The sequence below is a fragment of the Chelonoidis abingdonii genome, chromosome 16, assembly GCF_003597395.2.
Source record: "Chelonoidis abingdonii isolate Lonesome George chromosome 16, CheloAbing_2.0, whole genome shotgun sequence".
NCBI lineage: Eukaryota > Metazoa > Chordata > Testudines > Testudinidae > Chelonoidis > Chelonoidis abingdonii.
The window spans coordinates 16,282,423-16,293,133 of record NC_133784.1 but is presented as its reverse complement, the minus strand read 5'-3'; the positions used below and the strand labels follow the sequence as shown (position 1 = coordinate 16,293,133).

The following is a 10,711-nucleotide window of genomic DNA, read 5'->3' as shown; positions in this document are numbered from 1 at the left end:
GAGGCCCTCCCAAAGACATAGGGCTGGAACAGTGCTCTAAGAGGGACTCCCTCCAGTGGTGACCTGGCACAGCTGGTGAGAGCTCTCAGCTTTCTGATTCTCAGAGTCTCAATGCTGATTGGGCGAGCATGGGGCTATTGTGAGGGAGAAGACTCAGGTCCTTGTTATTTTCTTTTAAGACCAAGGAAATAAGCTCTAATCAAACAGGTGTTTGATTGCTTTTGCTGCTTTTCTCCATTCATTGTCTGAGTAATTCATGATTCTCTCCCTAATGGGCTAGTTCTTCTAAAAGACTTACTGAATAATTAGGTTTTAATAAAGCCATATGCAAACCCATGCTTCCAGTAACAAAGGAGTCAGGTGGCACCTTACAGAATAGGGGACAGTTTGCTGGAAAGCAGTGATCCTGAAAAGGATTTTCGGGCCATGGTAGATGAGTTGCTCAACATAATCTCTCAATGTGAAACTGTGATAAAAAAGGTTAAAGCCATTCTTGGATGGATAGAGCAGTGAAAATAGAAAGGGAAGTGATCCAGCATTGGTGAGACTGATATTGGAATGTTTAATCCAGTTCTTGTGTCCACATTTTAACTATTATGTTAAAAAAATTGGAGAGGATACAGAAAAGATTCGTAATTGAGTGATGGGGATGATGCCTTATAATGAGACATTGAAAAAGCTGAGTCTTTTTAGTATGTACAAAAGAAGATGGAGAGATGAGTTGCTTGACTTCATGGAGAGAAAATGTTAAGTATAAAAGGGCTCTTATCTAGCAGAGACCTCATGGATGGAAGCAGAAATCGGAAAAAGTATAATGACAATAAGAGCCAGATTTGTAAGAGGGTGATTCATCACTGGAACGAACTACCAAGAGAAATGATGGCTTCTCCATCTCTTGAGATCTTTTAATATAGACTAGATGCCTTTCTGGACAATGTTTGAGTAAAAGAAAAATCCAGCTCTTCTGACATACAGGAGGCCTTGAGATACGCAGAGGATCAGATTAAATGCTCTAATGGTTCCTTCTGGCCATAAAGTCTACTAACTTATGAAAAACTGATTGCGGCCAGAGGAAGAGCCTCTCGTGTTCTGCTGTGTAGTCTGTGTCATCCCCACAATGAAGAGTCATTGAGTGGGATGATCCAGGGGAAGCAGCTCAAACATTCAGTGTGGCTGGACAGGGGCAGGAACATCAAGACACGGCAGGGGAGGGGTGGGTGTGGCAAGTGACATCACAAGGGCCTTGGGCAGGACTCCCACCTATTTGGACAAAGGTGGTGGGAGCCATGATCCACAGAGATTCTTGAACATCAGCCAGATAGGACAGGGGGACAGTATAGGGGCAACCTTGGAAGATCCCGTGGCTTTGCTCAGCCTGTCTCCTTCTCGAGGTGTCCCTTGAGGACTGAGAGAATTTAACTTTCACGTACGTGAGCGCTAAGTGAAAGGATCCTCTTGGAGTTTTCCTCCTTTTTCTTTTATTGATTTGCTAGACAACAACGTCCCTGTATAGAAGGGTAAAGCCCTCCGAGAGGTTTGGAACTGTTAGTCTGATCCATCGGTGCCAGGCTGAATTCTTTAGGGATAAGAAAACACAGATTGTAGGTGGACAGCATTTTATTTCCAATGTACCTGATTGTCCCTTTAGGAATACTGGGACTATGGGGTTTCCTTTTGTTTTCCCTTTCTTGTCCTCTCCTACCTTTCTCTCTGCTTCTGCATCTTGTCCTTTCCTCTGCTCTCCTTCAACCACCAGGAGCTCTGTGTCAGTGCGGGGAGCAGGGGTGGTGTGTGGAGGGACCTCTCAAGAGAGGTGAGACTGGAATAGTGATCCGAGAGTGATCCCCTCGGTGGTGGACCTGCACCATTCTTGGGCTATTTGATGAGAACCCTTAACCTCACCATCCCTCAAAAGTCTCAACTGATTGGCTGAGGATGGGAAAACAATTGACAACGGAAGAAACTCTGGTCTATTGTTCTCTTTTTTATGACCAAGCAAAGAATCAAACCAGTTCTAATGTTTTGACGCAATGTTGATGCTGCTCTCCATTCATTGCTTGGAGCAGTTCATGATCCTCTCTAAATTACCATAAGTTCTTCCTAAACTACTTGCTGAATAATACTATGAATAATTGTTGGTCGGCTAGCTCATTTGAGACAACTCGCTACTGACTTGGCCGCAATCAAGCTAAGACAAGTCACTGCTCCTTTCCAAGCTTAGTTTTCTCACTTCTGTCAAGTATGAAAACAATACCCTCCCTCCTCCTTGCGATGGGTGGATATGGGATTGTTGAAGAGCGTCACTAGTAGCCAGTGCAGATAGGAGGGTGTCCTATCACATGAGCCAATAATCAGATTATGACATAAAATTCATTGATTTTATTTAAGGGGAGTAAAGTGGGGGCAAAAGACATATCTGGCTTTAAGAACTAAGCTGATAAGTTTATGGAAGGGATGATATTGATAGGATAGTTTAATTTTGGCAAATTGTTCTTAGGATATCAGCAGACAGGTCTGCCAATGTCTGCGATGGGATTTAGGTTGGATGGGATGGGACAGAGTTACTGCAGAGAATTCTTTTCCTATTGCTGGCTTGGGGACCTTGCCCACATGCTCAGGGTTAGCTGATCGCATATATTGGGGTCAGAAGGAATTTCCTCCAGGGCATATTGAGCAGAGGCTCTGGAGGGTTTTCACTCTTACCCTGCAAGCGTGGGGACATAGGTCAACACTTGACTGGTGGATTCTCTGCTTGAGGTCTTCAAACCACAATTTGAAGACTTCAATAACTCGGACATAGGTTAGGGGTTTTTATAGAAGTGGATGGGTAGGGTTCTGTGGCCTGCTTTGTGCAGGAGGTCAGACTAGATGATCATATTGGTCCCTTCTGACCTGTGAGTCTATGAGTATTTTATTCTTTTGAAATTGTTAAGAGCAGCAACTACTTAGCTCAGACTGAAACATCTCATCTAACTTTCTAGATCACAGTGTCTCCTCTTTGTGTATGATGAGACAGTTGAATGCACTGTGACAAACAGGAGATGCTCTTGTTTTGCAAACAAATATTTGTTTGCAAACAATTTTCATCCTACTTGTTATGATTTCAAGAAACAAAGTGGTTTAGTCTGAATTGATTTTCTGAGAGAAAAGGGGTTCAATGAAAATGTTCATTCCTTATTTCCTAGGCTCTATCCCTGCCTCTGTGGGGGTTGTTGTCTGTTAGTTAGAACAAGAGTCAGGACAGTTGGCTTCTGTTTCTGGCTCTGTCACCGCTTTGCTGTGTGACACCTTGAGTAGGTCCAATGGGAATAGGGTCAATTCTCTAACTCCAGGCAGCAGAGAGCCTGAGTGAGAAGGGATGCTCAAGCTGTCTGTGAAGAGAAAGGGACATTTCCAGGTGTTGAATGTCAAGAATTCTACACTTTGCTAAAATGGCTAGTGTAGAGAAACAAGAAATAGTTGGGGCCAAACTTCAATTATTGTCTTTTTTTCAAATCCCATTCGGGGATGTGAGTGCCAGAGAGCCATAGAGAGGAGGAGGGAGTGTGAGTGCCAGAGGGCCAGCTGGGGAAGGGAGTATGCAGCAGTGGTTAGTGAAGGGGTCCATCCATGGCTCTGACACTCGGTGTGACCCTGAGCCAGTAGCTGAGGCCCGTTTGCCATCAGTAGGGTTGGGGTCACATCGCTACAACCCAGGGGGGTTGGAGGCTCCAGGAAGGTGTGTAAAGTGCTGGGATGTCAGGATCCTGGAGCTGCTGTTACCTCCACACTAGGGCAGTGTTCTGAACCCCGCTGCTGCTGGCTAACTTTCTCCATCCCCTGACAATAAGACAGACTCTTGTTTTCACAGCCAGTCAATGGCCCTAGTGTCATCACCCTGCCTGCTGACTGGGCAGGGTAACTCGTCAGGTCACCACCCTCTCCAGCCTGCCTTGGGCTTGGAAAGTGAGGAGGAGGGCGAGGGACATCTGCTGACCCTGAACATCTGCCATCCATCATACCATCATCTAGAGGAAGTGAGTGGCATTAGGGTTCCTCAGTGGCTTCCCTTGTGTGTCTGGAGAGAGGCATAAAGAGGGGGGGAGAACATCTCCAAAGGGGGATTTCATTTGCAAACAGCCCCCAAGAGCTCCTCACTCTCAGACTGGGCAAGGGCTTCTCCAGAACTGTCTCCAGTGTGTTTAGCAAGGTCCCAGCAATGGGGGTTCCAGGCCTTCCCTTGTGGGACACTGTTCCCCAGGCTGAGAGTCTCTGAGCTGGGCCAGACCCTGTGAGCTGCTGAGCATGGAAATCAGTGGGGAAGGAGGAGGGCCCTGGTCTTCCTGTGCCTAGGGTCTTTGTGACTTAGACGTGGGGAATGGTTTCCCAGGAGAAGTCCGGACTCCTGGGTTCTGTTCTTTCTCTAGCCTGGGCGGGGGAATGTGGCCTGGGATTGCAGGAGGGGGCTGCTTGCCCAGAGTAACTGATGGTCTTTGGGACTGACCCCATTGCTCTAAAAGGATGAGACTTCCTGAATATTGCAGCAGGGATTAGGAGGAGGGAACATTGGGAGCAGATCATGCAATGAACTGCCGCCAGTGTGTGTAGCTTGCACTCCCTGCACTCCTGTGGGGGGAGAAGGGGCTGCTCTGGTTGGAGCAGGGCTGAGGAGGGGCAGAAAAGGCCCATGAGTGAAAGGCTGCCTTGAGCCCAGACTCACATCTTCTCCCCGCTCAATTCCAGGATGGCCAGGCTCCTGAGGATGTTCAGGAAGAAGGCTCTGCAGGTGGCCCCAGAGCCTGAGGGAAGCAGCTGCCATCTTCCCAAGGGGCAGAGCAACCTCTCTGTCCCCTCTGGTGGGGAAGCAGCTTCCGTCCAGGTCAACAGGCGGAAGTGCCCAGCCTTCTGGTGAACCAAACCAGCTCCCAGCACAGGCGCCGAGCTGGGAGAGGCCCCGACCAGGCCCATATGGAGCTGGTTCAGGATGCGGTTTCACAGACAGGACCCAGCCCAGGAGGGGCGCCAGGCAGAGAGGCTCTGGGGCTTGTTGTATGGGCAGCAGTGGCACCAGGAGCCCAGCCCTCATTCCCAGCAGGAGGCATCACCTGCCTGGCCACTGAAGATCTTCCAGCTTCCTCAGGCCAGGAGGTGGATGATCCCTGTCCCAGCACCAGTAGCTCAGCATGGGACAGCAGCAGCGCCTGGGACTCTGGCAGCAGCAACGCCGATGGATGCTGCTGCTTTGTTCCAGGTGAGGAGCCAGGCTGGGCTCAGAGAGGGGTGAGGACGGGGATGTGAACACCCTGGGCCCAGACACTCTCCCAGTGATATGGTGGGAGGTGGTGGTGGGGGTCCGCAGCCCAGGTGTCTGGCCTGAGCCACATGAACCCTACTGACACCAGCAGCAGTCACCTAGCTGCCCCTGCAGCAAGGAGACCTGAGGGTGGGCCATCAAGAGCTGCTGCCACTTTGGTCCTTGATGCTCTGGGGCTGGGGGAGTGGGCACCTCCCATGGAGTCCTGGACAGTGGATGGGGGGCTCTCAGCAATGGGCTTCTGAAGCTGTTGGGGGATGAAGTCATCCCTGAGAGGGAGGTGTGGGGCCTGATCTGCCCTGGGTGCCTGAGGTGGGAGGGGGGTCTTTAATCTTGCTCTCCCCACCACGCTCCTGTCCTTCCCCGAAGTGGCAGCAGGCATCACACCCTGTTACCTTCTCTCCCTGGTGCAGGGACCCCCAGGGATTCAGAGGAGGAGGAATGGGTGGACATGTCCACAGACGAAGCTGCTCTCAAGGTCATCAGAGAGCAGCTTCAGTGCAGAGAAAAAGTACAACTGTTCCCCACCTGGGCTGAAACCAAGATTGTCCTGTCCCTTCCCAGCATCCCCACCCCCTGCCGAGGGTCTTGTCCCTGATAATCTACCACACCTAATGGGGCCTTTTTACATCTATGATGTGGGACCCCCAGGATGGGTGTGTTTGTCCCACAACAGCCAAGGTCTTCTCCCCCCACAGGCACTGTCCCAGTTCCTGATCCTGCTTGTGTAGGAGTCATGGGGGATTTGGACAGTTGGCAGGTCCCCACAATCCCCCATTGAGGACTGAGCCCTGGATCTGGTGTGGGTGGGGCAGAAAGGTTCCTAGCTAACAGGTTCTCTCTTGCTATACCCCACTCCTGGTGGGTACAGGATGAGGGGCAGCAGCTCATGTTCCTGCAGGCCATCTATCCCACGTGTCTTGCTGCACAGGAGAGAGGGCAGGACACGCTGGAGCCGTGCTGCTGCAAGGTGGCTGTGGTGGAGAGGATTGTGGTGAGTGAGACACGTCATACGGCAGCTGGAGGGAGGAGAGAGACCTGGGATTGGCAGGGGTATCACTGGGCTAATGAGTGGGGGCTGGGTGGTGTTGGAGGAGGCAGCAGAGGGCAGGGATTGCTGGGGCTGAAGGCTGGGGAGAAGAGAAGGGAGAAATTGTGAGATTGGGCAGTGGGGGAATTGTGGGGCTGGAGGGCAGCTGAGACTAGGGGACAAGGGATCACATGGTCCCAGCTCGGTAGTTGGGATGGTGCTGAATGGGGGCAGTTTTGACAGGGAGGAAGAAAGAAGGGGATTGGGACTGAGATGAGCAGGAATCCTGGAAGGGGGACAAGTTTGATGGGCAGGAAGAAATGGGAGGAGCAGGAGGTAGTGGGGGATCCTACTGGCCATGTGGGGCACTGGCTGTGTAATCTCCGCATTGGAAGGTGTCCATAGGGACCGAATCTCTCATGCTCCTTTGTCTCCTTCACGTCTCACAGGAGCTCTTTGGGGACCTTCCTAAACACTCTCCACCCAGTGCCATCCTCGCCAGCTCCCTGGTTGCAGTGGGCAACCTTAGGTACCGAGACAGCCCCCTCCCCCCGCTGGCTCCCCTAACCTGAGTGCTGCCCAGGCCCAAGGCTGGGAGTCACTGTCCCTCCCACTCCCAGGTCACCTCCGAGGAGTGGCTCCTCTGGCAGAGAGGGTGGGGTGGGAAGGTTCACTCTGTCCTGGCTAGGCTGTTCTTTTCACTCTAATAACATTACAGGGTCCTTGGGGAGGGGCTCACTCCCGGGCTCAGATATAGGAGGGGCAGCAGGCTGCAGGGAGCAGGCGCTATTCCTGCCCTGCCACTGTCTGTCTGTGACGCCTTGGCCTTGTCATTCCCTAGCTCAGTGCCTCAGTTTCCATTCTCACCAGCCTGTCCCTATATCCCTGTGGTTTCGTGTCCGTGTTGGTGACAGTCCCACCCCCGTACTGCACAGTCTAATACCAGCTCCTTTCTCTTGCCAGCACCATGAAACCTGCCCTTGAGCCTGACCTAGAGACCCACCTCTTGTGAGCAGCCCTTCGCTTCATCTTCAACCTGGCATGGAGAAGGACACCATCAACAACCAGGTACATCCTCCTCCTCCTCTTCCAGAGTGGTCCTTGGTCCCTGCTCCCTTGATTCGCTGGAGCTCCAGAATTAGAGGTGGAGTAAGCAGAGATGGAACAGGCTGCAGGGTTGGATCCTTCCCTCCAGAGGATTACCCCTCCCTGGGCGATTTCTTTCTTATGCTGTGTTTTCCCAGCTTCCATCCATAGCAACTTGGCTGTTTCATCCTCTTCAGCCTACAAGGCACTCTGCAGAGACCTGCTAAGCTCATGGATCAAAGATCCAGGTGTCATCAATCCTTGCTAATTGCCTGCAGTGGTATGTGAATGAAAGAGGCCAGGATATGTGTTTGGGAGTCTCAGCAGTGCTTCCCAGTGACCCCTCTTCCCATCCTGTGGGAGGTGTAGGCCCAGTTTCCCTCACTCTGACCCATCCTTTGCAGGCTCTGCACAAAGTCATGCCAGAGCTCCTGGATGCCATGCTGGGGAACCTGCTGGCAGAGTCCCCAGACGCAGACAGGCTCCACTACATCTTGGAGGTGAGCCCCATAAGAAGGAGTGGGAACCAATTTTACCTTAACTCTTTGAGGGACTGGTAAGGAGAGACTGGAAGATCCACTTTCTAATGTGTCCTCCTAGCTGGGTCCCCAGTGGGGAGTCCTTTGTTGGGGAGATCAGTGCAATGCAGTGTCAGGTCCTGCTTTCTTGAGGGACAGAGGAGGGAGCTGGGACTTCAAGCCAGAGCTCTGCCTGGCTCTGTTGAGCACTAACCACAGGGCCCCTGGCTGTCTTGGGGAGTGAGAGTCTGAACCTCTCCCCCTGCCCTCCTCCTCAACACACATACCCCATGAGATTCCGGAGATGGTTCTCAGAGGTGAGGCACACACTCCTTCCTAGAGAAACAGGAGGACCCCAGGGAATCAACCCTTCTCTCTGATATGCTCTGAAATTCCTGGGGGGATTGTGCTCTCAGTGACTCCCTACATCCCACCAAGGATTTTAATAGAAGAGAAGGGTGAGGGTTCAGTCTCCTTTCTGTTGAACTGTTCAGGAATCAGGAGTTCTGGGAGGACGGGACCAGCCCCGACACCGAACCTTGTCGCTGTCTAGAGAGACTCTCTGACAAGTTGTGATCTGCAGGATACAAGCTGAGTCCTGGGGGAAAGAATCCCCTTTTAAAGCTCTGTGATCAATGATTCAGCTCTTCCCTCTCTGCACATCATGTCTCAGGTACCTGGGGCTGGGATGGTGGGGCTCATTTGCAAAGTACCACCTGCCCATTGATCCTGACCTGCCTCCTTTCCCCCACAGTATGTCAACCTCTGGATCGTGTCGAGGGTGTCCCAGGAGAGAGCCAGGGCTGTTAGGAGCAGCACGGCCCTGCTCAGATACGCAGTCACCCTCCCTGAGTTTGATGTAAGTGACCTCTGACCCCAGCTTCCTGACTCCAGGCATAGGTGGGCTGGCTTCAACGGGCTGTAGGATCTGCTGCTGCAGGGGCTGTGGGTTCAGAGTGTTACTCTTGGGGAGGCAGAGTCGGAACAGAGAATGAGATAGGCTTGAGTCAAGTTCTTCTTGTCTTGGTTAAGTGGTGTCCCTGGGCCTTTAAGGGGACCATGCTCCAGCCCCTGTTTGGCATCCCAAAGCAGCTTCTGGCTCCCTTGGCAGCAGAGCAAATGAAGGGTCTGTCTCCCCCAACATCTCCTGCAGAGGGGCTAAGGGGAAGGAGCCTTCTGGCCCAGGTGGGACAGGGAGCTGACAGGAAAATGCTGATGGAGTCCCCTCTCCTCTCCCTTCCATTAGGTCTCAGCAGAATTCCCTAGGATGGGTCACCACGTGGCACAGCTGGCTCTGTTTGCCAGTGACCCAGACAAGGACATCGGCCGGCAGGCCAGGGAGGGGACTTACCGGCTGTACCAGCTGCTGCTCCAACAGAGGGGTAAGGAACCCCACTGGGACATGGAACCCAATAGGGGACTGTACAAGAGTTCACCGGGGCTCGACCCTCTCCGGAACAGAGGGGAGCCTTACCGGCTCACTACACCCCGATGGGTCCGGGGGGTTAGTTCGGCCCGGGGGTCTCCCTCAGTAGCCCTTGCGGGATTCGGCTGAAATGTGATTAGTCTGGCCTTGGCTCCGGTGGGGCAACAACCACTGAGTCAGGAGGCTCAGGCCCTCAGGCAAGGCTGAGCAGTAGTAATAGGCTTCGGCCTCCTCAGGCCAGGGAGAGGGAGAGTATGCCACCCAGGAGTTGGATGGCAGGGGGGACGCAGGCCCTCCCACTCCACTGCGTCCCAGCCCGGGACCCTAGCAGCAGCTGAAGTTCCGCTGCTTAGTCAGTGGGGGATCCTGGCCGCAACACACCGACATAGGCTCTGGTAAGGCTGCAGCCAGACTGGGGTCGGCTGCCCCCAAGCTACTTCCATACCCCCCACAGGGCCCTACCTGGGTCCTGGCGTTGGCCTCTGGGGGGTTCAGGAACATGAGTTCATCAGGGAAGGGGTTGGTCGGCGGGTCCGGCAGCTCCTCCAGATAGCGGGCACAGGGTAGCTCCGGCAGCTCCTCCAGATAGCAGGCACAGGGTAGTTCCGGCCAGTCTGGGCGGCCTCCTTGGGCCGCAGGAGCTTCCCAGTCTCGGGCTCCCTCAGGGACATCTGCCCTCTCCTGTGGCTGGGCTCCTACTGAGCTCTGAGGGCCGGCTTTTATAGTTTTAGGTCGCTGCCTGACCCTTTGGGGGCAGACTCAGAGCTCCCTAGCTCTGCCCACTCTGGCCTCCCAATGGGCTCTTCCACCTCTGGGGAGGAGGGGAGCCACACTACCTCACTACGCACCCCCTCCCCCGAAGTCTGGCTCCTACTCGTCGGGGCCAGGCTCTTCCATACCTCTGAGGTGGGACAGGAAGTCTGCATTCGCATGTTCCTTGGTGAACGCGTAGGGCTGTAAGACCAGATACCATCGTAATAATTGGTCGTTGTTTTTCATTCTCATCAACCAGTTCTTCTCCCAGGGAAATAATTTTCGGCTGAGATATAGAACCGAGTGGTCCTCTTTATCGATTTCTTGGGACAGGACAGCCCCCAGCCCCACCTCTGAGGCATCTGTCTGGAGGATGAACCTCTGGTGGAAGTCCAGGCTGTATAGGACCGGCTTTTGGCAGAGACATGTCTGGAGTGTCTGGAAGGTATCTTCACATTCAGGGGACCACCGTACCTGCCAGGGGCTGTTCTTTGTCAACAGTTCCGTTAAGGGTGCTGCGATGGAAGCAAACTGGGGGATGAACCGCTGATAGTACCCAACAAGCCCCAGGAAATGTTGGATGCGATGTTTCGTGGTAGGCGTCG

General features: G+C 53.1%; 2 long non-coding RNA genes across 2 annotated transcripts; both read left to right on the top strand.

Annotated features, from left to right (window-relative positions):
• The first annotated feature begins 5,147 nt into the window (after positions 1–5,147).
• Positions 5,148–6,732, top strand: LOC142047831 (uncharacterized). The gene is made up of 3 exons (XR_012657094.1): positions 5,148–5,230; positions 5,707–5,804; positions 6,165–6,732. It is a non-coding gene; the product is annotated as an uncharacterized LOC142047831 (long non-coding RNA).
• An 11-nt stretch (positions 6,733–6,743) lies between these two features.
• On the top strand, positions 6,744–8,779 carry LOC142047832 (uncharacterized). Its single transcript, XR_012657095.1, has 3 exons — positions 6,744–6,852; positions 7,814–7,909; positions 8,682–8,779. It is a non-coding gene; the product is annotated as an uncharacterized LOC142047832 (long non-coding RNA).
• Positions 8,780–10,711: the final 1,932 nt, after the last annotated feature.